Raw genomic sequence first — 23,672 nt, forward strand, 5'->3', positions numbered from 1 at the left:
AGTGGGCAATGGATGCCAGGCCAGCAGCAACAGATATCCATGACAGAGAATGTGATGGTCACGTGGTGGAATTGTCTCCAGGTTTAAACGAGCCCTGCAAATAAATAGGTAATTGTGGTGATTATAGAGGAGGGCAGGGCTCTGCAAAGTAAATTCTGAGCTACTGTCAGTCCAATGAAAAGCAAAAGGAGCACCCTGACTGAGGCAAATGCAGAAGGTCTCGGGATGGGCAGTAAGGTGTTGGATCCCATGCTGGACTTTTGAGAGGGCAAAAGTCAAGGTCAGCCCAAAAGGGGCAGAGTTTAGGGCTCAGAATGGGCAGGTAACAAGATATGGCTGGGACTGCAGCCAAGAAGCCAATGCTGGTGAAACTGTGGGTCTGGCTTTTGGTTGAGCGGACAGCTTGTCCCCCTAAAAGGGCCAGGCCCAGCAGGCAAAGAAAACCATAGCAACCACAAGTTAAGGAAGACGGATGAAAAGCTTGTAAACACAGCTTCCAGCCATGTAGCATAGTTTTGGCTTCCTAGGAGACAGCCACATAAAGACCAGTCAGGCTCATGGTGATCAGGCAAAGGGGACTATTTCTGGGCTCAACTGTGGGCTGACACAGAGTCTGCAAACCAGACAGGCAAACAGGCAGTAGTACAAACAGACATCATGGCTGCAAAAGCAGAGTCTTCATATGTTGCACTTCTATTTGCTCACGTGTGCATAGGGGCCAAGTTTGCTCTCTGCCCACACTAGTTGGTGCCTACCCCACCTCCCATCTCCATGCAAACTTCTGACCCAGCCACAGCACTGGGTGGCAAGCAACCATTTAGAGTGGTTGCAACTCTGAAACCCTACTAAGGAGCTCCGTTTTGCTCTGTCATAAATAACCAGCTGTCTCGTGCAATTTCCTGAGCTGTGCAATCAGCAATGACAATCTGCCTTTCCATCAATCATCGGGCAGTGACTGTGGGTCCTCAGCAGGATGCTGATAACTCCATTTTTCAAGGCTGTGGCCAGATCCACTTTTCACCACTGGAGAGTTCACCATTACTCTGCAATGCTGGGTATGACAGTGCCCACCCAGAACAAACATTTAATAGGATATAAAATTTTTCTCTCCAATTCGATTTTCCAAAGAGGAAAAAACCAGCAAACTCTTTTTGCCTGATAAATACTTGAAATTTTAGGTGCACAGAACCCAAACAGTAACTATGGCAACACAAGCCACTCCAGTAGGACTAACACAGATTATTTCCAGCACAATAGCCTGGCTTGTGCTCAGAAAGCAGAGGTAATGTTGGCTGAAAGCAATTCCTGAATTGGTGGAGGGGCAGGTGGGGGTGGGCGGAGATAAAATCCTCCGGCAATGGAAGCTTCATGCTTGAGCTTCTGGTTTCAGGCCTCTAGGATTCAGTGGCAAGATGAATTAACTACTGGATTAATATCTTGCTTCTCCACACTAATGAGCCAGCAGCCTCTTCATCCTCTGCTTGGGCTTCTTCACTTCCAACCACAAAGCCATTCAGACCCCAGGACTGACAGTGACAGCATGAAGAATATGAGCTCTGAAAATTACAGAATCAGACAGTTTGACCAGATGTCAGGGGTCACCCAGACTAGGAGACTCTTGAAGACAAGAGAATGTGCTATATATCCTCCACAGGGTTAAGGATCTGGTCCATGGTAGGTAAAGCTCTGTCCAACCTCATTTGTTTTATAGATGGAAAAACAGAGACCCAGGAAGCTTAGGAGATTTGGTGATATGGACTCCTGGTTAAGGCCACTGGTTAGGGCCAGACTGAATGGGGTTTGCATCCTGGCTATTACACTACAGGCAAGCCAGTTAACCTCATTGAACCTGGGTTTACTTAAGAATAATAAATATGTTGGGGCGCCTGGGTGGCGCAGTCGGTTAAGCATCCGACTTCAGCCAGGTCACGATCTCGCGGTCCATGAGTTCGAGCCCCGCGTCGGGCTCTGGGCTGATGGCTCAGAGCCTGGAGCCTGTTTCCGATTCTGTGTCTCCCTCTCTCTCTGCCCCTCCCCCGTTCATGCTCTGTCTCTCTCTGTCCCAAAAATAAATAAACGTTGAAAAAAAAATTTTTTTTAAAGAATAATAAATATGATAATAATAATAAAAGGGCCTACTTTTTAAGATTGTTATAAGAATAAACGAAGTAAACGGGCCCCTGGGTGGTTCAGTTGGTTAAGTGTCCGACTAGGTTTCAGCTCAGGTCATGATCTCGCAGTTTGTGAGATTGAGCCCCACATCAGGCTCCATGTTGACAGTGTGGATCATGTTTGGGATTCTCTCTCTCCCTCTTTGCCTCTGCCCCTCGCACGCTCTCTCTCTCTCTCTCTCTCAAAATAAAATAAAACTTAAAAGAAGAAGAAATGAAGGAATCCATGTGTTCAGCATATAATATGTGCCCCCCAAAAACTGATACTGTTATTAATGGCAAAGCCAGAACTAAACCAATTACTCCCCAGAAGACTTGTGCACAATGCAAGAGGAAATCCAACTTCATCTCAATCCAGTCCCACTTCTTTCCATATCCCACCTTCTTTTGACACAAACTGGCCATTTAACCAGTTCAAATTTAACAATCTTCTTTAAGGCAGTGGTTCTCAAATACTGTTTTAGGAGCCTTTTCTACACTTAAAAGTCATTGAGGTGGCACCTGGGTGGCTCAGCAGCTTAAGCGTCCAACTTCAGCTCAGGTCATGATCTCATGATCTCACAGTCCGTGAGTTCAAGCCCCGCGCTGGGCTCTGTGCTGACAGCTCGGAGCCTGGAGCCTGTTTCGGCTTCTGTGTCTCCCTCTCTCTCTGCCCCTCCCCTGCTCATGCTCTGTCTCTCTCTGTCTCAAAAATAAATAAAAACATTAAAAAAAAAAGTCATTGAGGATTACCAAAGAGCTTTCATTTATATGGGGTTTTTAAACCATTTATTAGTTTATTTTTTTAATGTTTATTTATTTTTTAGAGAGACAGAGACAGAATGCAAGTGGGTTAGGGGCAGAGAGAAGGAGACACAGAATCCAAAGCAGGCTCCAGGCTCCGAGCCGTCAGCACAGAGCCCGACACGGGGCTCTAACTCCCGAGCTGTGAGATCATGACCTGAGCAGAAGTCGGACGCTCAACCGACTGAACCACCAAGACGCCCCATTTATTAGTTTATTTTAAAATAACAATAATAAACCCATTACACATTAACATTAATTATACATTTTCATGAAATATAACTATTTTCCAGGGTGCCTCTCAGGTGGCTCAATCGGTTAAGCATCCGACTCTTGGTTTCATCTCAGGTTATAATCTTATGGTTCATGAGTTCAAGCCCCACATGGGGCTCCACGCTGACAGTGCTGAGCCTGCTTAGGATTCTCTGTCTCTCTCTCTCTCCCTCTCTGCCCCTACCTCCCTCAAAAATAAATAAATAAACATTAAAAAAAAAATAGAACTATTTTCCAAAACAAAAACAGTAAGAGGAGTGCCAGGGCACCTGAGTGGCTCAGTCGGTTAAGCATCTGACTTCAGCTTAGGTCATGATCTCACCGTTAGTGAGTTTGAGCCCCGCCTCGGGCTTTGTGCTGACAGCTCACAGCCTGGAGCCCACTTCAGATTCTGTGTCTGCCCTCTGTCTCTTGCATTGTCTCAAAAATAAAATAAACATTTAAAAAATTAATAAATAAATAAGAAGAATGGCATTGTTTTACATTTATGCAAATCTCTTTAATGCCTGGCTTGATAGAAGACAGCTAGGTTCTCAAATCTGCTTCTGCACTCAACCCACTGTGATATACTGTCTGAACTGAAGTATATGAGGAAAATACAGTATCATACAGGTAAAATAGTCAGAAAAGGGAGGAATATTTAAACGGACTGTTCAGATAATTGTGGATTTTCTTCTTTGTTACTACCTCAAAACTTAGCAAGTGGTAGTTTCTTAAAGATCAGTTGTAGGTGGAATCCAAAACCACATCAATGAAATTTTCATCCTCTGTAACATCACAATCTCTCGGCCTATCATGTACTTTGAGTGGATTTTTTAAACTTATGCATTATCTTTTTAATGTTTATTTACTTTTGAAACAGAGAGAAAGAGAGAGTGAAAGTGAGGGAGAGGCAGAGAGAAGGGAACAGAGGACAGGAAACTGGCTCTGCTCTGACAGCAGAGAGCCCAATACGGGGCTCAAACTCACAAACTGTGAGATCATGACCTGAGCCAAAGTCAGATGCTTACCCGACTCAGCCACCCAGGCGCCCCAAACTTATGCATTATTTTTTACCATCATGCATTGGTCATTTGGAAAATATTGGCTGAGTTACACAGATTTCCCAAATGTTGTCACATTTCACTATACAAGATCCCATTCATTAACATCACTAGTAATCTCATGAGATAAGTTTAAGTACTGGGAAGCTGTCAAGTTCATAGTGACAGATACTCTAATTCTCACTTAAAGGCTTGAATTTGATCTTTGGTAAGAAATACTATCAGTGTTTTCCTTCACAGGCTCATTTCAATTCTTGCTGAGAAATTTTCTACCACATACCCAAGCTGGAGTAACTATAGTTTTTGTTAAAAGATTAAAAAAAAAAAAAAAAGGTAAAAACCATACTTTTCCAACAAATATAATAAAATGAATACACATTAAAAATTTTATTTAACTCATGATGAGTGAACCAGACAGATGTTTCAACCAGTTCAAAGAAGAAGTCAAAGAAGCACAAATTTATAATGAATAAAAGCATGTTGAAATGAATGTGCAAATAGCACAAAACTGGCTTTTTCATAGAGGGGAAAGGGTGTCCCTCATGAGGAGGGTTCATTTGCATATCTATAGACAAGAACTCTTTTGCATTGCTATCAATTATCTACAACTTACAGGGTTGTAAAATAGCTCCATAGAATCATACTCAGCTAGGCATGTGCTATAGACCACGCAGTTTTCCTATGAAGTACAAATCTTCCCTACAGTCTTCTGTCACCCATTCTTTCAAGTACAAATGCTGTTTTTTTAGAAAAAAGCAGCTAGTTCTGCTCACGACTCAGCACAAATACACAAATACACTCCCTGAGACAATCATCCTACTTTGGTATGCAACATCAGTAACCCTAGTAAACTTTGGTGCCACTGCCTTATTTCTGCTAAGGTGTCAGCAAGTTTAGCTACCATTGGTTTTACACCATTAGTGCAAATGTCAACATGGTGAAATGGCAAATAATGATCGTAGTATTCATCTAATATTTTTAGACTAATAAGTAATTTTGACCTTGAGGACCCCCTGACAAGGTCTTGGGGAATCCGAAGGGTCTGTAGACCACACTTTAGAACCACCACCCTAAGGTATGTAGTTGATCAAGGAAATGATCTAAAGAAGAATGATCAGGGGCACCTGGCTGGCTCAGTCAGTAGAGCATTGGACTCTTGACCTCAGGGTTATGGGTTCAAGCTCCATGTGGGCATAGAGCTTATTTAAAAAGAAGGAGAAGGAGAAGGAGATGGAGAAGGAGAAAGAGACAGACAGAGACGGAGAAGCAGCAGCAAAGAGCTAAAGATCTGCAAATTGCATAAACACTGCTTGCAGAGGGAAATATTATCAATGAAAATCTAGGAACAGTGGCATGGAGTTAGGGAAGTGAAGAATTTAAATACAAGAATAAAACCCACTAAAAGTTGGTATGCATTGTCATTACCACGTACTGGCAATTCCAAATAATGCCAGTGATAAAATACTCCTACCCACATGGGCAGATCATCCCTACTGCTCCCCACCTACATGCCACTGCCCAGAAGTATAGAGACAAGTAAGACACAGAAGCCACTTGTATTAGAAGCACCAACTGTACCGGGAAGAGGTGGAGATCATTCCATTTCTCTTCTTTAAGTGACTACCTTAGAAATGTTAACATGGATGCTTGTCGAAATCCAAAACTGATCAGTATCTTAGTACCCCTCTCCCTGCAAAAAAATAAGGATTGTAACTCTTCAACATTAGTCACCTCCTCTCTCAAACTGTGAAACACTGTTATCATATATTTTATTTTTGTTTTTGTTTTTCAACCTTACAACAAACACATCGTTACAGAATCAAAAATTTTTTTTATTGGTCCACGTATTTAGCACTTTCTTGGCTCCTCATTCTTTCTTGCATCTCGGACCTTCCTTCTGTCTAAAATATATTCTTTAGAATTTCCTGGGACACCTGGGTGGCTCAGTTGGCTAAGAGTCCGACTTCAGTTCAAGTCATGATCTCACAGGGTTTTGAGCCCTGTGTCAGGCTCTGTGCTGACAGCTCAGAGCCTGGAGCCTGCTAAGGATTCTGTCTCTGCTCCTCCCCTATTCATGTTCTGTCTCTCAAAAATAAACATTGAAAGAAAAAAAAAATTTTTTAATTTCCTTTGGTGAGAGTCTGCTGGTGATGAATTCTCTCAGATTTTATCTACAGATGTCTTTATTTCCTCCTTTAAAAAATGTTTTTGCTGCATATATAATCCTAGGTTCACAGTTACTTTCTCAACACATTTAAGATATTTCAGTGGTTTCTATGATTGCCGTTGAGAGGACAACTGTCAGGATAATTGCCATTCTTTCAATATAATCCATCTTCCCTCTGATTGCTCTAAGATCTTCTCTTCTTTGATGATCTACAGTTTCATTTATGATGCGTGCAGGTATGGATTTCTTCTTAGCTTTTTTTCCCACTTAATGTTTTGTATTGAGTATAATTAACATGCATTGTTATATTAGTTGCAGGCGTACAACAGAACGGTTCAACAATTCTGTACATTACTCAGTGCTCATCAACATAAGTGTACTCTGGATTTCTTTTTACCTCACTTGAGATTCACTGAGCTTCCTGAATGTGTGGACGGGTGTCTTCTACCAATACTGAAACATCCTCAGCTATTATCTGTTTAAATATTGTCTCTGTTTCATTCTCTGTATCATGTCTCTGTTATCTTTCTCTTTTCTTGTGGAACACCAGTTATTCATGTATTAAGTTGTTTCATTCTGTCTTCCAGATCTCTTGATGTCTCTTTCATATTTGTTATCCCTTTGTCCTTCTGTGTTGTATTCTGAATATATTTTTCAGAGCTGTCCTCTTGGTTACTGATTCTCTCCTTGGTGTGTCTAATTAACTGTTGAATCCATAATTTTTCATCTCTAAAAATGTTTTTCACATATACTCTGTCAGTTTTATAGTCTGATTCTTTATTCATAATTTTATTTATTTCCTTAAACATATTAAAATACTTCTTTTCGTGACCTATAATTCCACTATCTGCATCCTTCATGGGTCTGATTCTGCTGTCTGTTGTTTCTGCTGGCTCAGTACTCATGTTTCCTTGGCTTCCTTAACGTATTTTATCATTTTTGAGTAGGAGCTGAAATCTCTTAGAAACTTATCGTGAAGAATTCCTTGAGACCTGGGGAAGGCAAGTTCCTCTAAGGAGTGTGCATTGGGTAGGCACTTCAAGAGCACTACCAACGTAGCATCACTTGGGTGGTGTGCATTCGTGTTACAGATCCTCAGAAGGGTTGACTTGTGGTTACAAATTCTCAGGGAAGATTTTTTTTTTTAACCCTCCACCCAGTGCCACTATTCAAGACAAGCAATTGTTTTTCCTTCTGATGACAGGTTTGTTTCCAAATTACCCTTGTACTAAATCACCTTTACACTGAGCTATGGCCATTTGAGGTCCTGCCTTTATGGGAGGGTTCCTATTAGGCCTTTACTTTGGGCAGTTTCTAGGTTTGATCTCCTCTCTTCCATGACTGAAGCCACGAAAAATAAAAGCTCAAAAATCACCTAGTTCAGCATGTATCTATCAGGCAAAAGGCAGCTTTGGAAATCTACTTACATTTCTTAGTTTCTAGCCTTTGAGGATTCCTTAATAACTTGCTGGATTTTGAACACATTTCTAAAATTTTTTTAAAATGTTTATTTATTTTTGAGAGAGAGAAAGGTAGAGTGCAAGTGGGGGTGGGGCAGAGAGAGAGGGAGACACAGAATCCGAAGAATGCTTCAGGCTCTGAGCCGTCAGCACAGAGCCTGATGTGGGGCTGGAACCCACGAACTGTGAGATCATGACCTGAGCCGAAGTCAGAAATGTAACTGACTGAGCCACCCAGGTACCCCAATGGTTGCTTATTTTTGAGAGAGAGAAAGAGAATGGGTGGGGAAGGGTCAGAGAGAGAGGGAGACCCAGAAGCAGTCTCCAGACTCTGAGCTGTCAGCACAGAGCCTGATGCAGGGCTCAAACTCACAAACTTTGAGATCATGACCTGAGCCAAAGTCAGACACTTAACTGACTGAGCCACCCAGGTGCCCCTGAACACATTTTTTAAATGGCTTTTATGTGTTATCCAACACACTTAGTTGTTTCCAGCAGGAGGATCAGTCAAGGTAATTCCTCCAAACTGCAAGAAATGAAAGTTCACATAGGAGCATTTGGTGTGTAAATGATGAACGGTTTAATGCTGATTTTTTATATGGAGAAGAAGTGAGGAAAGACAACGAGGTTGCAGCTGGGGATATATCTGAAAAACTCAGTAGGGACTAGCCAATGAAGGGCCTTGAATATCATCCTACATTTGAACTTTAGTAGGTAATGGAGGTGCTACCAAATTTGGACGACAAGACTTACAAGATTTTTCATATCTCAGGATTCTACTCTTGTTTCCCTTTAAAGGTGCATTTCTCACAGTGTGGCCAAGTTCTACCTGCATCACAACCATCTGGTTCATATATCAAGACCTGCAGATTTCCAAGTCCCATTCCAAACCTGTTGAATCAGTATCCCCAGGGAAGGAGGGTGGGGAAGAGATGACTAGTAGACTGGGAAATCACTTTTTAATGAGATAGAATAGAATAATAAAAACTCAGAGAGTGTGTCCTTTGCTATGAGTATTATTTCATTAAAGCTTTGTTTAGGTATTACAAAGTGAGTGTGTGTGGATAAGTGTGCATGTGTGTTCATACACACACTGGGCCAAGCTATAAAATGTATTTCATGTATTAAAGTCAAAAAAGTTAGAGAAGCAATGTCTTAGAGGATGCCCTTTATCTTATTTTTAAGTAATCTCTACACCCAACATGGGGCTCAAACTCATGACCCTGAGATCAAGAGCCTACGTACTCTACCGACTAAGCCAGCCAGGTGCCCCAAGAGGATGCCCTTTATATTGTTTTTTTTTTTTATCAGATTTTACCTGTAATTAAAATCGTGTGAGGAAAATGAACGCAGTGTAATTTCCCCCTGAATAACCCCGCCCACAGCATGCTGGAACACATCTATATTTGTACATAAATCAATTAACTGTGGTATTTCCTGACTCAAAATGAAGTGATGAAAAGGTATCTCCATGAACCTGGTATGGGTGGAAACATGCTGTTAATTGTCACCTATTCAAGAACTGTTTTCTCATTTTGCTCAAGAGATTACAAACCCTATGTTCTGGCTCTCATTACATCTCAGCAACCCTGTACTTAGGAAGATGAAGTATCACAAAATCCTGGCACAACGAATTCCAAAGTACTGAGTGGGTTCCTTTGCTGTGCAGAATTTTGTATTGCTCCCACAAATGGTCACAGGTTATAGGCTGGAATACCCTTTGTTACTCAGATACTTTTCCCCTTGTACTTGCTTCAATGGGGTGCATGTGTGTGTGTTTGTTTGTGGGCTACTACAAAAAAAACTTCTGAGCAAGGACAAACACAAACCCATCCAACCAAGCACCAACACCAAACACACACACACACACACACACACACACACACACACACACACACACAAATTGTCCTGAATATATTTCACAAATTTTGATAGTACATATAATGCATTATGTGTTCCATCTCCACATACGTCTAGTATTGTTATTTATCTTCTTTCTTTAATTGAATCACAGCTCTGGGGGTGCCTGGGTGGCTCAGTCGGTTAAGTGCCCAGCTCTTGATTTCAGCTCAGGTCATGATGTCATGGTTCGTGAGATCAAGCCCACATCAGCTTCCATGCTGACAGCACGGAGCTTACTCAGGATTCTCTCTCCCTCTCTGTCTGCCCCTCCCCTGCTCACTCTCTTTCTCTCGCTCTCAAAAATAAATAAATAAACATTTTAAAAATAATAAACTGAGGGGCGCCTGGGTGGCTCAGTCGGTGGGGCAACCAACTTCGGCTCAGGTCATGATCTCAGTTTGTGAGTTTGAGCCCCACATCGGGCTCTGTGCTAACAGCTCAGAGACTGGAGCCTGCTTCCAATTCTGTGTCTCCCTCTCTCTCTCTGCCCCACCCCCACTCATGTTCTGTCTCTGTCTCAGAAATAAACATTCAAAATTTTTTTTAAAAAATAATAAACTGAATCACAGTTTCATATAAAAAAGTATTCGTGATGAATATTTTAATTTTTCTAAGTTTATTTTTATTTATTTTGAGAGAGAGAACAAGCAGGGGAGGGGCAGAGAGAGAAGGAGACAGAATCCCAAGCAGGTTCTGTGCTGCCAGTACAGAGCCCAATGCAGGGCTTGAACTCACAAACTGTGAGATCATGACCTGAGCCAAAGTCAAGAGTTGGCTGAGCCACCCAAGCACCCCTTTTCATGAAGAATCTTTTAGAGATATCACCTCACACCTGCCAAAACAGCTAGTATCAAAAAGACAAAAAACTGACATGGCTCAGTTGTTGGAAGTGTCTGACTCTTGATTTCGGCTCAAGTCATGATCTCACCGCCTGTGAGATCGAGCCCCGTGTTGGGGTCTACACTGACTGCATGGAGCCTGCTTGAGATTCTCTCTCTCTCCCTCTCTCTGCCCCTTCCGTCCTCTCTGAAAATAAATAAACTTAAAAATTTTTTTCCTTTAAAGACAAAAATAACAAGTGTTAGTGAGGATGTGGAGAAAAGGGAAACTTCATGTGCTGCTGGTGGGAATGTAAGCTGGTGCAGTATGGAAGTTCCTCAAAAAATTAAAAATAGAAGTGCCATTTTACCCAGTAATTCCAATTCTGGATATGTACCCTGAGAAAATGAAAACACTAGCTTGAAAAGATATATAATATGCATCCCTATGTTCACTGCAACATTACTTACAATAGCCACGAGATGGAAGCAACCTAAGCATCCATCAATAGATGAATGGATAAAGAAGATGTGATATATATAGATATGTAGATATAAATATAAATATAGATTATATAGATATAGATATAGATATAGATATAGATATAGACATAGATATAGATAGATGTACACAATGGAATGTTAGTCATAAAAAGGAATAAAATATTGCCATTTGCAACAACATGGGTAGACCTAAAGGGTGTTATGCTAAGTGAAATTAGACAAAGATAAATACGATATGATTTCACTTATATGTAAAATCTAAAACAAACAAACAAGACAGAAACACACTCATAAATATAGAGAACAAACTGCTGGATGCCAGAGGGGAGATGGAGAGAGGTATGAGCATAATAGGTGAAGGAGTTTAGGAGGTACAAACTTCCAGTTATGGGATAAGTCATAGCAATACAAAATACAGCATAGTGGGGTGCCTGGCTGGCTCAGTCAGTAGCACATGCAACTCTTGATCTCCGACTTGTAGGTTCCAGTGCCACATTTCGTATAGAGATTACTTAAAAATAAAATCTTTGGAGAGGAGGGAAGATGGCGGCATAGGAGGACGCTGGGCTCACCGCGCGTCCTGCTGATCACTTAGATTCCACCTACACCTGCCTAAATAACCCAGAAAACCGCCAGAGGATTAGCAGAACGGAGTCGCCGGAGCCAAGCGCAGATGAGAGGCCCACGGAAGAGGGTAGGAAGGGCGGCAAGGCGGTGCTCGCTCCACGGACTGGCGGGAGGGAGCCGGGGCGGAGGGGCGGCTCGCCGGCCAAGCAGAGCCCCCGAGTCTGGCGGGCAAAAGCGGAGGGGCCTGACGGACTGTGTTCCGACAGCAAGCGCGACTTAGCGTCTGGGAGGTCATAAGTTAACAGCTCTGCTCGGAAAGCGGGAAGGCTGGAGGACAAAGGGAGGGAGAGCTGCTGAGCCCCCGGACGACAGAGCTCAGTTTGGTGGGGAACAAAGGCGCTCGCCAGCGCCATCTCCCCCGCCCATCCCCCAGCCAAAATCCCAAAGAGAACCAGTTCCTGCCAGGGAACTTCCTCGCTCCGCGCAAACACCCAACTCTGTGCTTCTGCGGAGGAGCCAAACCTCCGGCAGCGGATCTGACTCCCTCCCGCTGCCACAGGGCCCCTCCTGAAGTGGATCACCTAAGGAGAAGCGAGCTAAGCCTGCCCCTCCTGCCCCTGTGCACCTTGCCTACCCACCCCAGCTAATACGCCAGATCCCCAGCATCACAAGCCTGGCAGTGTGCAAGTAGCCCAGACGGGCCACGCCACCCCACAGTGAATCCCGCCCCTAGGAGAGGGGAAGAGAAGGCACACACCAGTCTGACTGTGGCCCCAGTGGTGGGCCGGGGGCAGACATCAGGTCTGACTGCGACTCCGCCCACCAACTCCAGTTATACACCACAGCACAGGGGAAGTGCCCTGCAGGTCCTCACCACTCCAGGGACTATCCAAAATGACCAAGCGGAAGAATTCCCCTCAGAAGAATCTCCAGGAAATAACAACAGCTAATGAGCTGATCAAAAAGGATTTGAATAATATAACAGAAAGTGAATTTAGAATAATAGTCATAAAATTAATCGCTGGGCTTGAAAACAGTATAGAGGACAGCAGAGAATCTCTTGCTACAGAGATCAAGGGACTAAGGAACAGTCACGAGGAGCTGAAAAACGCTTTAAATGAAATGCAAAACAAAATGGAAACCACCACGGCTCGGATTGAAGAGGCAGAGGAGAGAATAGGTGAACTAGAAGATAAAGTTATGGAAAAAGAGGAAGCTGAGAAAAAGAGAGATAAAAAAATCCCGGAGTATGAGGGGAAAATTAGAGAACTAAGTGATACACTAAAAAGAAATAATATACGCATAATTGGTATCCCAGAGGAGGAAGAGAGAGGGAAAGGTGCTGAAGGGGTACTTGAAGAAATAATAGCTGAGAACTTCCCTGAACTGGGGAAGGAAAAAGGCATTGAAATCCAAGAGGCACAGAGAACTCCCTTCAGACGTAACTTGAATCGATCTTCTGCACGACATATCATAGTGAAACTGGCAAAATACAAGGATAAAGAGAAAATTCTGAAAGCAGCAAGGGGTAAACGTGCCCTCACATATAAAGGGAGACCTATAAGACTCGTGACTGATCTCTCTTTTGAAACTTGGCAGGCCAGAAAGAATTGGCACGAGATTTTCAGTGTGCTAGACAGAAAAAATATGCAGCCGAGAATCCTTTATCCAGCAAGTCTGTCATTTAGAATAGAAGGAGAGATAAAGGTCTTCCCAAACAAACAAAAACTGAAGGAATTTGTCACCACTAAACCAGCCCTACAAGAGATCCTAAGGGGGACCCTGTGAGACAAAGTACCAGAGACAACACTACAAGCATAAAACATACAGACATCACAATGACTCTAAACCCGTATCTTTCTATAATAACACTGAATGTAAATGGATTAAATGCGCCAACCAAAAGACATAGGGTATCAGAATGGATAAAAAAACAAGACCCATCTATTTGCTGTCTACAAGAGACTCATTTTAGACCTGAGGACACCTTTAGATTGAGAGTGAGGGGATGGAGAACTATTTATCATGCTACTGGAAGCCAAAAGAAAGCTGGAGTAGCCATACTTATATCAGACAAACTAGACTTGAAATTAAAGGCTGTAACAAGAGATGAAGAAGGACATTATATAATAGTTACAGGGTCTATCCATCAGGAAGAGCTAACAATTATGTCTATGCACCGAATACCGGAGCCCCCAAATATATAAAACAACTACTCATAAACATAAGCAACCTTATTGATAAGAATGTGGTAATTGCAGGGGACTTTAACACCCCACTTACAGAAATGGATAGATCATCTAGACACACGGTCAATAAAGAAACAAGGGCCCTGAATGAGACATTGGATCAGATGGACTTGACAGATATATTTAGAACTCTGCATCCCAAAGCAACAGAATATACTTTCTTCTCGAGTGCACATGGAACATTCTCCAAGATAGATCATATACTGGGTCACAAAACAGCCCTTCATAAGTTTACAAGAATTGAAATTATACCATGCATACTTTCAGACCACAATGCTATGAAGCTTGAAATCAACCACAGAAAAAAGTCTGGAAAACCTCCAAAAGCATGGAGGTTAAAGAACACCCTACTAACGAATGAGTGGGTCAACCAGGCAATTAGAGAAGAAATTAAAAAATATATGGAAACAAACGAAAATGAAAATACAACAATCCAAACGCTTTGGGACGCAGCGAAGGCAGTCCTGAGAGGAAAATACATTGCAATCCAGGCCTATCTCAAGAAACAAGAAAAATCCCAAATACAAAATCTAACAGCACACCTAAAGGAAATAGAAGCAGAACAGCAAAGACACCCCAAACCCAGCAGAAGAAGAGAAATAATAAAGATCAGAGCAGAAATAAACAATATAGAGTCTAAAAAAAACTGTAGAGCAGATCAACGAAACCAAGAGTTGGTTTTTTGAAAAAATAAACAAAATTGACAAACCCCTAGCCAGGCTTCTCAAAAAGAAAAGGGAGATGACCCAAATAGATAAAATCATGAATGAAAATGGAATTATTACAACCAATCCCTCAGAGATACAAACAATTATCAGGGAATACTATGAAAAATTATATGCCATCAAATTGGACAACCTGGAAGAAATGGACAAATTCCTGAACACCCACACTCTTCCAAAACTCAATCAGGAGGAAATAGAAAGCTTGAACAGACCCATAACCAGCGAAGAAATTGAATCGGTTATCAAAAATCTCCCAACAAATAAGAGTCCAGGACCAGATGGCTTCCCAGGGGAGTTCTACCAGACGTTTAAAGCAGAGATAATACCTATCCTTCTCAAGCTATTCCAAGAAATAGAAAGGGAAGGAAAACTTCCAGACTCATTCTATGAAGCCAGTATTACTTTGATTCCTAAACCAGACAGAGACCCAGTAAAAAAAGAGAACTACCGGCCAATATCCCTGATGAATATGGATGCAAAAATTCTCAATAAGATACTAGCAAATCGAATTCAACAGCATATAAAAAGAATTATTCACCATGATCAAGTGGGATTCATTCCTGGGATGCAGGGCTGGTTCGACATTCGCAAATCAATCAACGTGATACATCACATTAACAAAAAAAAAGAGAAGAACCATATGATCCTGTCAATCGATGCAGAAAAGGCCTTTGACAAAATCCAGCACCCTTTCTTAATAAAAACCCTTGAGAAAGTCGGGATAGAAGGAACATACTTAAAGATCATAAAAGCCATTTATGAAAAGCCCACAGCTAACATCATCCTCAACGGGGAAAAACTGAGAGCTTTTTCCCTGAGATCAGGAACACGACAGGGATGCCCACTCTCACCGCTGTTGTTTAACATAGTGCTGGAAGTTCTAGCATCAGCAATCAGACAACAAAAGGAAATCAAAGGCATCAAAATTGGCAAAGATGAAATCAAGCTTTCGCTTTTTGCAGATGACATGATATTATACATGGAAAATCCGATAGACTCCACCAAAAGTCTGCTAGAATTGATACATGAATTCAGCACAGTTGCAGGATACAAAATCAATGTACAGAAATCAGTTGCATTCTTATACACTAACAATGAAGCAACAGAAAGGCAAATAAAGAAACTGATCCCATTCACAATTGCACCAAGAAGCATAAAATACCTAGGAATAAATCTAACCAAAGATGTAAAGGATCTGTATGCTGAAAACTATAGAAAGCTTATGAAGGTAATTGAAGATTTAAAGAAATGGAAAGACATTCCCTGCTCATGGATTGGAAAAATAAATATTGTCAAAATGTCAATACTACCCAAAGCTATCTACACATTCAATGCAATCCCAATCAAAATTGCACCAGCATTCTTCTCGAAACTAGAACAAGCAATCCTAAAATTCATATGGAACCACAAAAGGCCCCGAATAGCCAAAGGAATTTTGAAGAAGAAGACCAAAGCAGGAGGCATCACAATCCCAGACTTTAGCCTCTATTACAAAGCTGTCATCATCAAGACAGCATGGTATTGGCACAAAAACAGACACATAGACCAATGGAATAGAATAGAAACCCCAGAACTAGACCCACAAACGTATGGCCAACTCATCTTTGACAAAGCAGGAAAGAACATCCAATGGAAAAAAGACAGCCTCTTTAACAAATGGTGCTGGGAGAACTGGACAGCAACATGCAGAAGGTTGAAACTAGACCACTTTCTCACACCATTCACAAAAATAAACTCAAAATGGATAAGGGACCTGAATGTGAGACAGGAAACCATCAAAACCTTAGAGAAGAAAGCAGGAAAAGACCTCTCTGACCTCAGCCGTAGCAATCTCTTACTCGACACATCCCCAAAGGCAAGGGAATTAAAAGCAAAAGTGAATTACTGGGACCTTATGAAGATAAAAAGTTTCTGCACAGCAAAGGAAACAACCAACAAAACTAAAAGGCAACCAACGGAATGGGAAAAGATATTTGCAAATGACATATCGGACAAAGGGCTAGTATCCAAAATCTATAAAGAGCTCACCAAACTCCACACCCGAAAAACAAATAACCCAGTGAAGAAATGGGCAGAAAACATGAATAGACACTTCTCTAAAGAAGACATCCAGATGGCCAACAGGCACATGAAAAGATGTTCAGCGTTGCTCCTTATCAGGGAAATACAAATCAAAACCACACTCAGGTATCACCTCACGCCAGTCAGAGTGGCCAAAATGAACAAATCAGGAGACTATAGATGCTGGAGAGGATGTGGAGAAACGGGAACCCTCTTGCACTGTTGGTGGGAATGCAAATTGGTGCAGCCGCTCTGGAAAGCAGTGTGGAGGTTCCTCAGAAAATTAAAAATAGACCTACCCTATGACCCAGCAATAGCACTGCTAGGAATTTATCCAAGGGATACAGGAGTACTGATGCATAGGGGCACTTGTACCCCAATGTTCATAGCAGCACTCTCAACAATAGCCAAATTATGGAAAGAGCCTAAATGTCCATCAATTGATGAATGGATAAAGAAATTGTGGTTTATATACACAATGGAATACTACGTGGCAATGAGAAAAATGAAATATGGCCTTTTGTAGCAACGTGGATGGAACTGGAGAGTGTGATGCTAAGTGAAATAAGCCATACAGAGAAAGACAGATACCATATGGTTTCACTCTTATGTGGATCCTGAGAAACTTAACAGGAACCCATGGGGGAGGGGGAGGAAAAAAGAAAAAAAAAAAAAAAAGAGGTTAGAGTGGGAGAGAGCCAAAGCATAAGAGACTGTTAAAAACTGAGAACAAACTGAGGGTTGATGGGGGGTGGGAGGGAGGAGAGGGTGGGTGATGGGTATTGAGGAGGGCACCTTTTGGGATGAGTACTGGGTGTTGTATGGAAACCAATTTGACAATAAATTTCATATAATAAAAAAAAAGAATAAATAAATAAACATTAAAAAATAAATATTTATTAAAAAAAAAAAGAAAAGTGAAGTATTACTAACCAAAATGCATTGATTTAACTTGACTTCATTTATTTAACTTGATAAATCACTTCACTCAATTACAATGGTTAGCCTTTGTGACAGAGTAGTTTTTGAAATGGCTATGAACATTAATTTGGGGGGGAGAGTAAATCCTTATTTTATCTGCCAATGAAAAATTACATGGTCTATCAGTTTCCCTTTACATTTTATGTCCTCAGGTTCTTTAACATGAAATTTGACTCTATTAAAAAGGTTATATTTGGGGCACCTGGGTGGCGCAGTCGGTTAAGCGTCCGACTTCAGCCAGGTCACGATCTCGCGGTCCGTGAGTTCGAGCCCCGCATCAGGCTCTGGGCTGATGGCTCAGAGCCTGGAGCCTGTTTCCGATTCTGTGTCTCCCTCTCTCTCTGCCCCTCCCCCGTTCATGCTCTGTCTCTCTCTGTCCCAAAAATAAATAAACGTTGAAAAAAAAAAAAAAAGGTTATATTTGATAAGGATTTTAAAATGTGTATTTCTTCCTTCTTCCCATTTAATGAAATAATATTTCAGTATTTTGTAATTATTTCATGTTTTTAAATTCTGAAGGATAGAAATTTTATATAAAAATGAGTTGTTACTTTATGATATACTCAGTGACTTCTATGAGGAGAAGTAGACATACATTTCTTTGTCTAACTATAATAGATTAGTTAATTTAGAGTTTTACCTAATATGTTAAAAGCAAACGATTATAAGATACATTTGATAGTCTTAATTCATTAAATGGGTAATTTTTTTCAATTACTTCGATAATTAGATATAAAATAAACGTTTTTATTGGCAAAAAAATAAAAATAAAAATAAATAAATAAATAAATAAAATAAAATCTTTAGGAGCACCTGCTTGGCTCAGTTGGAAGACCATGCGACGCTTGATCCTGGGGTCACAAGTTCGAGCCCCATGATAGGTGTAGAGATTACTTACTTATTTACTTACAAAGATATATACATACATACATACATACATACATACACACATACATAAGAAAAATTTAAAAATAAATAAAATTGAGGAGCCTGGGTGGCTCAGTCGGTTAACCATCTGATCTTAGGTTCAAGTCATGATCTTAGGTTCATAAGATGGAGTCCTGCTTGGGGCTCCACACTTGGAGCCTGCTTGAGATTCTATTTCCTCCTCTCTCTCTGTCCCTCCTCCACTTGCTCACGTGCACATGCTCTCTCATAAATAAATAAATGTGTAAGAAGGAGAACCAAGTTATTACAAATTCCAACATCTGCCAAGGCTCTGAACCAGAATGAAACCTGTTCTCTTATTCTGAAAAGAGACTTCAGTGTTTCTTTTTAAAGACCTACTAGGGGGGTGCCTGGCTCGTTTGGTACAGCATGCAACTCTTGATCTCAAAGTCATGAGCTCAAGCCCCACACTGGACATAGAGCTTACTTAAAAAAAAAAAAAAATTAAAGACCTACTAGGATCAAAATGAATATTTTTCTGTGGTGTTATCAAAAGGCACAAGAGATTAGAAATAGTGATTTCTAATAGTGATTCATTTTGTTTTAAGGCTGAATACTATCTCTTAGAATCATCTTCTATTCTAGGGGCGCCTGGGTGGCTCAGTCGGTTAAGCGTCTGACTTTGGTTCAGGTCATGATCTCACAGTTTGTGGGTTCGAGCCCCACATCGGGCTCTGTGCTGATAACTTGGAGCCTGGAGACTGCTTCGGATTCTGTGTGTGTGTGTGTCTCTCTCTGCTCCTCCCCCACTTGTGCTCTGTCTCTCTCTCTCTCTCTCAAACATAAACAAACATTAAATATTTAAAAAAAAAAGTTTTAATAAAAAAATTTAAAAAGAATCATCTCCTACTCCACTGATCCTTTAACTTTGGGAAAGGATGTTATAGGTTCTCAAACTGCAGCATATGTCAGAATCATCTGAAGGACCTGTTAGACCAGATGACTGGGACTCATCCCCAGTTTCTGAGTCAGCAGGTGAAGCCCAAGAAGTTTCCAGGTGGTGCTGATGCTGTGAGTGCAGACCAACTTTGGGAGCCACTATGCAGACGAATCCTACAATCTTCTACAGCTCTGTTCAAGTGACCCTCCTTTCCTGCCCTCTCTATCCACATTAAATTTCCCCTAGTCACTTCTTGTCTATCTCACCAATTCTCAGTTTTTCACCCAAAGCAAACATTTATCCTCCCTTCACAAGTCCCATGCTTTGAAATACTTTTTGTCTATCAATCAGAACACACTTATCAAATAATAATTTGTTTTCTCGTGTTTTGTTAATCAAAGCAAGATTAACTGTCAGTCAGAGCTTCCAGTCAGCATGGGGTAACTGGTGTTTCTATACTGAGTTGATATAATTCTAGCCCAGAGCAAAGAAACCTGATGTTTTAGTTTAATTAGCCTTTGCATCTAATCTCTGGTAAATATGAGCTTTTTTGGTTAGTCTTTTTGAAGTACTGAAAATAGCTCACAGACACCCCTCCCTACTCCCCCTCATTACCTTTGTGGGGCTGAGAAGCTCAGGTTAGGACCACCTGGTATCTATCACTCATTTGGTAATTAATCACTGATTGTCTTCTGTCATTTCTCCTATTGTTGTCCCTGAAGAGCATGAAGGGGCTACATTTGGCCCTTCTTGTAAACCATACAGTACCTTGCTCAGAGATTTAGAATTAGCCAACTACCCTCCTTCCCACCCAAAACAAAACAAAACAAACAGAAAAAAAAAGCTATTTATTTCATTTACATGTTTGATTATACCACAATTACAATTGTATCCAGGGCAGAACAACACAATGAAAGAATATTTGCAGAGTCAACAAAACAATTGATTTCCAGCATTGGTAAAAAGTCTTGAAAATAACTTGCCTGAGTAAGTTCACCAGGATATGATTCCAATGGATTGCTCTCTCTGGTGCCTCCTGGAAGGCTGGTAAGGGGGAAATGTTTGAAATGAGTCTGACTGAATCACAAGCAGACAAACTGAGTATTTGCAGTGATTGCTAAGATCTTAATGAATCAGAAATACCTCTGCCTTCCTCAAGAGTGACTCTTTTTCCAAAACTCTACTTAAAGCTTTTGTCCTCCTGGAGTCCATTCCTGGTAGTAATTACCACCACTCCACCCCTACCTGATTCTGATCACATTTTATTCTGAATTCTCTTAGCAATATGGACTCACTACTTGTTGCACTGAAATTGCTATTGAAGCTTTTCCAAGTGTGTGTGCTGTGTGTGTGTGTGTAAGAATGTGCCCTTCTTCCCTCCAAGAAATAGCTCCCTATTCACCTGTGACAAAGACCTAAAACTTGACTATTATAATTTCTTTATTTTTATGGCCTTGCTTATGTCAGGCTTCTTCTTTCAAAATGCCAGTAACAGTAAGCTGCTACCCATCATTAATCTTTTGGTGTCCTTTCCTGCCATTTGCTGATGAATGAGATGCTCAAATATTATTGCTAGCAATGCTTTGGATAATTCCACCAAAGAAATTCCAAGGACATCTTTTGACTACTGATGACTCTAGAAGAGATGCAAAAAGCAAGGTTTTAGGTTGTTGTTTTACTTGTTCCAAAGACTTATTAGATTTAGCTAATTATGCACCTTATCAAAGTAAAAGATCTTATGGGTGCCATGTGATGGTCTACCTCATCATTCATGCCTGATTGAATAACATGGTTAAAATCCAAGGAGTTCCTCCTCTAATGAAGTTCCTGCTCTGGTCTGTTGCTATGGCAACTTAGGGCTATAGTCCAAAATGACAGCAAATATATTAAATATTGCTGCAAATCCATTTTCTTCCTCCTCTAGTGACCTCAGAGCCCAAACTGTATTTGATAGCATACAAGTCTAAAAGGAGTATTGTGCCAGCTACTTTTTTCTTTTTTGACATGGAAACCAATCATTTACACTCTCTAGCACAGTGTTATCCATATACCAAACACTGAAAAAAATACTTGAGGGAAATTAGTTATACATGGTGGATTGACCACCCACATTTATTGTCTCTTTTTCCTGAGACTCCACTAAAATGACAGTAAAGAAATTGAAAAAGAGGGGCTCCTGGGTAGCTCAGTTGGTTAAGAGTCCAACTCTCGGTTTTGGCTCAGGTCATGGTCTCACGGTTTTGTGGATTCAAGCCCCATGTGAGGCTCTGCACGAAGAGTCTTAGTGCACTCTTAGTGCAGAGCCTGCTTAGGGTTCTCTCTCTCTCTCTCTCTCTCTCTCTCTCTCTCTGTCTCTGCCCCTCCCCTACTCATGCTGTCTCTGTCTCTGTCAAAATAAATAAATAAAGTTAAAAAAAGAAATTAAAAAGGAATATATCCTGTTAAACAACAAAAATTCAACTGAGTAATTAAAAAGATCAAATCAGCTTTCTTGAATGATTCATGAATCAGGCAGCAGCCCATCTAGCAAACAGAAAGAAACTCTACTGAGCTACAGAAAAGGAAAGGTTTGTTTTTGTTTTCGTTTTTTTTTAAGGCATAGAGGGAGAAGAAAAAAATTATTAGCAAAGAATGTTTTGTTTTAGGCAAGGTCATCCTCCTAAGGGGAATGGAAGGAGCCTATCAGTAAATTTTCTAGTGCTGATCAGGAAATTCCACGTTGACTCGTTAAAGGCAACATTTCTGGAGGGGTTTAAATTGCAGTTAGGTTAGGTATTAAGTCTGGTTCGCTGACATGGGACGTTAACATAAGTGACTCCATTTTGGGCCTGTTGTTTTCTTTTAAACAGTTCACACAAACCAAAAAAAAAAAAAAAAAGGAAATGAAACCAAAGTAGGCAAGTGATTTCCATTTTTTTTATTATGGTAAAATATATATAACATAAAACTTACCATTTTAATCATATTTTAACATAAAGTTCAATGACGGTAAGTACATTCACTTTGTTATGCAACCATCCCCACTATCTATCTCCAGAACATTTTCATCTTCTCAAACTGAAACTCTGTACCAATTAAACAACTTGCTATTCCCTCCTCCCCTCTGCCATGGTTAACACTATTCTATTTTTTGTCTCTTATGAATCTGACTAGTCTAGATACATAATATAAATGAAACCAATATTTGTCCTGTTGTGTCTGAGTTATTGCACTTAACATAATGTCCTTAAGGTTCATCCATGTTGTAGCATGAATCAGAATTTTATTCCCTTCCCCCCATACTAACTCAGATTATATTTTATTTTCAGCTTTATTGAGGTATAATTGACAGAATTTCATTCTTTTTTGAGGCTGAATAATACTCTGTCATATGGATATACCACACTTTGTTTATCCATTCATCAGTAGATGATTTGGTTGTTTCCACCTTTTGGCTGTTGTGAACGACGTTGCCATGAATATTGGCATATAAATATTTATTTGAGTCCCTGCTTCCAAAACTTTTGTGTATATACCCAGAAGCAGAATCGCTGAACCAAATGTTGATTCTATGTTTAACTTTTCGAGGAACTGTTGGACTGTTTTCTACAGCAGCTGCACCATTGTACATCCAGCAGTGTGGAAGTGTTCCAACTTCTCCACATCCACCCCAAACTTGTTGTTTTTGTTTTTGTTTTGTTTTGATAAGTAGCCATCCTTCTTGGTGTGAAGTGGTATCTCATTGTGGTTTTTATTTGCATTTCCTTAATGATTAGTGATGTGGAGCAGCTTTGCATGTGCTTATTGGCATTTGTTCTATTCATTTTTAAAAGATGGAAAGCAGATGGAAGGATGGTAACCGTCTTAGCGGGGGGGGGGGGGGGGGAGGCAGGGGTCACAGATGAAAAGGAAACTGATTTGCCCCACAAAAGCTCTGAACAATTCAGGCTGAGATGGAGGGATGGGCCGGGGTAGAGATGCGGGCTGGAAACCTCCCCTGCCCCAACAGCCAAGCAGCGACCCCTCACCCAGGCAGGAAAAGGGAAGCTTAATCCCTGGGAAATCTGCCCTGGGGAGGTGCTAGCTTCCTGTACAAGTGGCAGAGTAGCCAGCAGGAGTGAGGTAGGGTCTGAAAATGGGGAGACGCAGTAAGAGTGCATC

The 23,672-nt window shown here is 40.9% G+C and overlaps 1 long non-coding RNA gene across 1 annotated transcript in view; it reads right to left on the minus strand.

Moving 5' to 3' along the window:
• Positions 1–20,360: 20,360 nt before the first annotated feature.
• Positions 20,361–23,672, minus strand: part of LOC123605936 — a 53,631-nt gene continuing 50,319 nt past the window's right edge. The window contains exon 6 of the long non-coding RNA XR_006716018.1: positions 20,361–20,576. This is a non-coding gene — a long non-coding RNA (uncharacterized LOC123605936). The remainder of the gene's footprint in view (positions 20,577–23,672) is intronic.

This window comes from Leopardus geoffroyi, chromosome A2, assembly GCF_018350155.1.
Source record: "Leopardus geoffroyi isolate Oge1 chromosome A2, O.geoffroyi_Oge1_pat1.0, whole genome shotgun sequence".
NCBI lineage: Eukaryota > Metazoa > Chordata > Mammalia > Carnivora > Felidae > Leopardus > Leopardus geoffroyi.